This window comes from Myotis davidii, unplaced genomic scaffold, assembly GCF_000327345.1.
Source record: "Myotis davidii unplaced genomic scaffold, ASM32734v1 scaffold168, whole genome shotgun sequence".
Classification (NCBI taxonomy): Eukaryota; Metazoa; Chordata; class Mammalia; order Chiroptera; family Vespertilionidae; genus Myotis; species Myotis davidii.
In genome coordinates this window covers 125,984-133,138 of record NW_006383016.1, presented here as the reverse complement: position 1 = coordinate 133,138, position 7,155 = coordinate 125,984, and positions in this window count along the sequence as shown.

The window sequence follows — 7,155 nt, the reverse complement described above, 5'->3', positions numbered from 1 at the left end:
GCAGGTATCTGGGGTTTGTTTAGCTTCTATAATTGAAACTTTGTTGCTTTCAGAGCTCAGAGCCGGGCCCTGGCAGGTGGGGAACCTTGGCTTCCTCCATCATTGGAGCAAACAAGCCTCATGTTCACTTCACCTGAGTGGCTGCTGGGCGCCATCTTTGTTGGCAGTTAATTTGCATATTGCCCTGATTAGCCAATGGGAAGCGTAGCAGAGGTACAGTTAATTATCCTTTTTGTCTTTTATTAGATAGGATTATGCTTTGTATTGTTGAACGGCCTACTGGTCAATTGGACACTTAGCTTATTAGCCTTTTATTATATAGGATTACTGTGAGTTTAGCTGCCTAAAACAGCACATATTTATTTATCTCATAGTTTCTATGGGTTAGGAGTCTGGGTGCAGCTTAACTTGGGTCCTCTGCAAGAATATAAGGTGTTGGCCAGAACTTGGATTGTTATCTAGAGACTCAGTGGGGATTGTGTCTGCTTCCAAGCTCCCTCTCTCCCTCAGGTTGTTGGTAGAACTCATTTCCTCATAGTTTTAAAGCTCAGGACAGCTTGCTTCTTCAAAGACGGCAAAGAAGAGTGCCTAGCAGGGTGGGCTGGTGCTGCACTCTTATGTGAATAGTAGAGGCCTGTGCACCGGTGGGGATCAGGTCAAAACTGGCTCTCTGACATCCCTCGAGGGGTCCCAGATTGTGAGAGAGCATGGGTCAGGCTGAGGGAATCCCACTGGTGCACAGGTGGGGCCAGGAAGGGACCGTGGGAGGGGCTCCAGGCGTGTTCGGCCCATCTCATGCGGCTCTTTGGCCCCTTGAGTGTGGCTCTTCCACAAAATACCATGTGCGGGCTAGCACGTACAGTGCGACTGAAACCTCGTGGCCCATGCGCAGAAGTCGGTTTTCGGCCTGGGCGACTCTATTTTGAAGAAGTGGCATTAGAAGAAGTGGGGGATGTTGGTCGGTTGGGTGACGGGAGATGCAGGCAGGCGGGCCGCAGGATACGCAGCAGCGCGGGGGAGGTGCGCGCGATTCATGCAGGAGTTGAGTGAGCCAGTCAGTCAGCAGTCTCATTGTGCAGTGGTTAGTGCTAGTTGTGTCTGCAGATCGCACGTGGGTGACAAAAGATAGACGAAACAAGTATACAAGACGAGTGTGGATGGGAGAGTTGGAAGGGGTCGACCTCAGCGAACGTACCTCAATCAGATTGAGGACATTTTTTAGCAAAGGCCAGCTTAGGAGTACCCTAATGAAGTTAATAACAATGTACCTACCTATATAGTTTAAGTTTAAAAAATTTGGCTCTCAAAAGAAATTTCAATCGTTGTACTGTTGATATTTGGCTTTGTTGACTAATGAGTTTGCCGACCAATTGGCTAGGATGTAGAAGTGATCACACATAGCCCATTGATTAAAAGCAATTCACTGGTCCTATTCACACTCAAGACAAAAAGACAGGGATCAGTGTGGGCAACCTAGTCTGTCTGCCACATTGATTATAGACTTAGATTGACCAGCTAAACATACACCTGTTCTAATTTCAAACTCAGTTTTTATTTACTTTGAAAAAGTAATGATGTGTGTGGTGTTAGTTTAGTAAACAGGAGTTGATCCCCTTCAGGGCTGGGCGTTGTGTTGTTAGGGGTACTAATAGGGGGCTTCTTCCTGGTCTTGCTCAGCTCTGGGTTGAGACTGTTATACACTGTAACAAGTGCAATAATAGGACTAGTAACAGTGCTTTGTAGGGTATCATTGTCTAGGGCAGTGAAAGACTACTTCGCAGAGCAAGGTAACATTTGAACTGTTTTGAGGCATTTAGAAGTTTTATGCAGAAAGGATACTACAGATTCAAGGAAGCACTCACAAATGCCTCAGATTTTGATAGGGTGTACTAAAGATTTAAATGTCTCTGGATTGTAAGGAGGAATGATAAGAACATGAAACTTGAAAAATAGGTTTGGACCAGTTGTAGAAGGATTTTATAGTACTCTAAATTGTTTAACCCTACCAAGTTTAAAAGCAGGGTAAGTCATGATCAGGCCAAGGGTACCATTACAGTCAGTTAATGTGGGTGGCATCTTCCTGAGAAGTACAGTGCTCAGCCTTGAAAGCTGTATACAACACAATTAAATTGCTTGTTAGGAGGGGAGAATGGTAGCAGGAAGATAAGCTAGAACTTTTTTAGAATATAGTTGGTGGATGCTTAAATTGAAATCATGGCATTGGTGAGGGAGAGGAAAAGTTGAATTTGATTGAGATTTCTAAGGTAGAATTAATTGACAGGATTGCAAACCTGAGTGCATAGTGATGTCATTTATCAATATTAATAAAGCAGAAACGAGCAAGTTTTAGAAATGATAATGAGTTCTTTTAGTCCTGTTTAACTTTAAGTGGCTATAGGATTTCCATCTAAAAGCATCCTTAAACAGGAAGGAAATATGAGTCTTTAATTTGGGACACTATAAAAAATTGAGAAATTGTTGATTTGCAGATGGTAAGTGAAGCCAAAAAGTGAATAAGATTACTAGGGATGGCTATAAATTAAAGAGCAAGCATGGAATTCTGGGGAGCAAGAACTTGAAGAGACAGGCAGAGTAGGAGGGCAGAAATTAGAATTGAAACACAAGGAAAATAATTTGTTTGAAATGTTTTTTTAATTATAAAAGTATTTGTTCGAGTAAATTAAAATACAAAAATAGCAAACATAACTAATTGAAAATCACTTGTAATCTGACCACCAGAATAAAAATATTGATGTCTATTTTTTATAGATATGGATACAGATGTACAGGAAGGAGCAAAAGTAGGTTACAGTTGTTTTGAATGGAAAATAATACAATAATAAGTAATAATGCAAGAATAAACTGTTTCATGTACTCACAATTGTAAACCTACTTTTGCCCTACACTGTGTACACACACGCGTGTGCACACATTTGTTTTAGATTCAAAATGTGGGGCATTCATTCTATATATCTTTTGATTTTATACATTTTTGATGTTCTAATGTAAGACTTTAAAGTTATAAATTTTCCTCCAAAATTGCATTAGCTGTATTCCACAAATTTTGATCATTGATCAGCTTCCTCTTGCATGCCCCACAGTGGGGATCGAGCCTGCAACCGAGAAGGCATGTGCCCTGACCGGGAATTGAACTGTTATCTCTTGGTTCATAGGTCGATACTCAACCACTGAGCTATGCTAGCCGGGCTATCACAAGATTTTTAAAATGACTGCCCAGTATTCCAAAATTTACTCAAATATTTAATGAGAACTACTTTGCCATGCACTTTCGGAAGAAATAAGATATATGTTCCTGCTTTCATGGGTAGTTAGTTGCATTTTGAGTAATGTCTGTCAGAACCATTATTCTATTCAGTGCTCTTTTTTTTTTTTTAACAATAAAGAAACTTACTATGTTAAAGAAGAGTAAGTACATTTCATCACTTGAATTTAATAAATTCTGACCATCATGTATATCCTAATTTTTGTTGGAATGTAATTTGTTTCTAAGCTCTTGGTTTGAACAATAAATTTTACCAGTTTTATTATTTTTATTTCATTACCTCTGCTCTTAACCCTTAGTTTCTTTCTCATTTGTAAAGTTAATTTTTTATTTTTCTTCTTAGTGCATTTTTTTCAGTGTCACTTTAACATTTTTAGGTGGTAAATTTACTGTTTGTTATTTTTAGTATTGCATTGTGGTCAGAGAATCTTAAGACTTTTTCAGTTGCAAATGATAGAAACACAGCTCAAAATAGCATTAAGTGGACAAACACTATATAGTCTCAAATTATTAGGACCTAAAGGTAGCTCAGGAATTGAAGGAACAAGTGGAGAAACCAGGGTTCCTGGAACTGAAATGTAGCAGTTCTGAGTGTACCCACACCCACACCCACACCCACTGCCTGGTCTCCTTTGGCGTTTTATCTAGTTTTGTCCTTTTCTATTGAGTTCTTTTGACCTTCTTTAAGCTGGTGGCCTGCAGGCCAATGCTACTTTCTTCCACTTGTGATCTGGGAGGCCTGAAGGGAGCATTTTGCACCCTCTCCAACAGAAGGACTCTGATTTGCACACTTTAAGCCAGTGGTTCTCAACCTGTGGGTCGTGACCCCTTTGGCAGTCGAACGACCCTTTCACAAAGGGTCGCCTAAGACCATCCTGCACATCAGATATTTACATGACGATTCATAACAGTGACAACATTACAGTTATGAAGTAGCAATGAAAATAATTTTATGGTTGGGTCACAACATGAGGAACTGTATTTAAAGGGCCAGAAGGTTGAGAACCACTGCTTTAAGCCATGTGCCGATCCAGAGATCAGTCACTGAGCACAGGAGATGGGATGCCTGTGTGCAGGCTGCATCGTGTTAGCATGGGGAAGAGCTTGGGTCTTCAGGTCAAGTTTCCTGGGTTGAGTCTGTTTACATCTTAAATAAGTTACTTAACTTCTTTATACCTTATACCTTATTTTTCTCATCTCTAAGATTAGGGTAAGAATACTTGCTTTGTAGATTTATGAAGATTAAAGAAATTTACATAAGTACATTATACCATATATTTTTAACTAACACTTGAACCTCTCTATCAAAAATGAAAGCATTCAAGACTCATACGCCACTTCACATCCTCCTCTTCAGGAAGACCATGTACCTTCCTCTTCTCAACTTCTCAGATTTTGCAAAAATAATTGAAAATCTTGGTTTTAGTTATTATTTTTATGTGTGTTTTATTTCTAAGAGTCTCCCCTGAATATTTGAATTATGTTTTATAGCACATTTACTGTGCTAGCCATATGGCAAAAACTGTTCTTCAAAATGTATTTGATAACAAGGTTATTGATCACCAAATAATTGTTTATTTAAATCATATATAAAAACTTACTGCTCCAAAAAGAAATGTTTTATTTGCATGAAGAAAACATACGTAAACTGAATTTTGAACCAAAGCAAATAGATAGAATGTGAACTGTACAAATGGGGACAATTATAAAATTGTCTTAGAAATAAAATTATGCTGTGTTTAATAGCTCTTCTTTTATAACTATTTGAATGTGCTAGAAGATATTCTTAATCAATCTGAATGTGCTGTGTTGGTGGTTGGAGGTGGTTGTGATGGTTGGAGAGAAGTTAAGGCTGGTCAGTTAAGTGCGTAAGTGTGTGCTACTTCTCCAGGGCAGAATCTGCAAAACTTAGCATTCTTATAGTTACTGTATGACTTCCTATATCTCAGGCAACCCTTGGCATTTGATAAAGCAATTCACTACATTTGCTGGGGCTTTTAGACCCTCTAATCTCAGAGCTCTAAGGTCTGGATTTGGAATTCTCTAGCTTTCTTACCCATCATAGCACTTCTTCAGACACAGTGCATCCTGTCACCTTGAAATCTCAATTCCTTAGTAACTCCCACTGTTTACTTCCACCATCTGACCGTATTCAGAGTTGTTCCTTTACTTTATCTTCTTTCTTTAATGTCTTTGTTTTTTGTTCTTTTCAGGGGATTCCCCCAACTTTTATCACTAGCAGTTTAGTGGATTTTTGTTTGTTTCTATAATTTTTTAATTTCCAAGAACTTTTAAAAAAATTGTGGGTTTTTTTTTTCATAGATTCTTTTCTTCTTTTTATGGGCTTAATTTTTTTCTAAGAATATTAATGATGTGTACTTATGTGTGCATATGTATGTATAAATGTTTTTTCTCCTTTTTTACTCAGTTTCTTCCCAGATGCTCTTTGTCATTGTTTTCAGTCATTGGTTTGGTTCTGTCTTCAAATGATTAGTCATGGCTGATTACTTATACTTTAAGTAAATTAAGGCACTAACAAAGCTGATTAGAAGCTCTCTGTGAATGTAGGGTCACCTATGTTAAATTACTGTCATTTCTCTTGGTCTAGTCATATTTTCCAATATGGCTTTTCTCCTCTTTTTTTTTTTTGGCCTGGAAAACGTACTTTTTTTTTTTAATACCAGGGTTCTAGGAACAGAATGAGAAGAAAGTTGAGAGTCATAACACTCAGTATGTCCCTTCATTTATTTAATCATCATATTTAATAGGTGCCTCTGCCATTAGATATTTCTCTTGTCCCCAAGTACAAAAACCTTGCCCTCTCCCAATAACAGTCTAATGCCAGCATTGTGGAGGAACAGTTGCCTACTTGATTGAAGTCAGGGAGGACAGCTGAGAAGCTCTACTTCTTACACAACATGCAGTGAATATTTCTGTTTTTAGGCCTCTTTTCTGCCTGCCAATTCTTGTGCTTGGTGTAAATTAGGTTCCTTCTTTGCTTTCCTAGTTCTGCAATTAAAGTTACTAGTCATTTATTTTAATAGTCTAGTGGTATTGCTTTTTTTGTTAGTTTTTCATTTTCTCTGTCCTTTTATAGGCTTACTAGAGGCCCCGTGCACGAATTCATGCACGGGTGGGGTCCCTCAGCCTGGCTAGCGATTGGGCCATTTGGGGCTGGCCAGCCAGGGGGAGAGACCGCAGGAGGTTGGCCAGCTGTGGGGAGAGACCATGAGATGTGGCTGGGAACCAGCCAGAGCGAGGGATCGTGGGAAGTTGGCCAGCCAGCCAGGGGGAGGGACCGCGGGAGATTTGCTGCGGGGAGTGCACTGATCACCAGGGGACAGCTTCTGTGTTGAGCATCTGCCCCCTGGTGGTCAGTGTGCATCATAGCTACCAGCCAGTCCTAAGGGTTGCTTAGGCTTTTATATATATATAGATTCCCTTTTAAAAAATACATTTTTAGTGATTTTAGGAGGATGTTTGGTCTGCATAGAGATTGATAAATTTGATTAGGCAGTCATCTTTAACTGCAAGTCCTCTTTTTTTTAATTGTAGAAGAACTATGAATCCATTTCTGTGAAATTTAGGTAATTCAGATAAAATGAAACTCATTTTCAGTTCTCTGATGATTCCATTCTCTCCATGTCAATGTCATGTTCACATCCTAACTTCTTAATAAATTCATGTACATACTTACAGGTACAGAGAAAAAGTTTTATTTTGTATGTGATTTTGCCATGGAGACTGTTATTGTCAAGAATGTGGTCACGCTATTTTCTAAAACCTCCTTTTTTCTCTTTAACACGTTCAGAAGGTATTTACGTGGGAGTACATGTAAATAGAACTCTAACTGCTTAGTACTTGCTATTCAG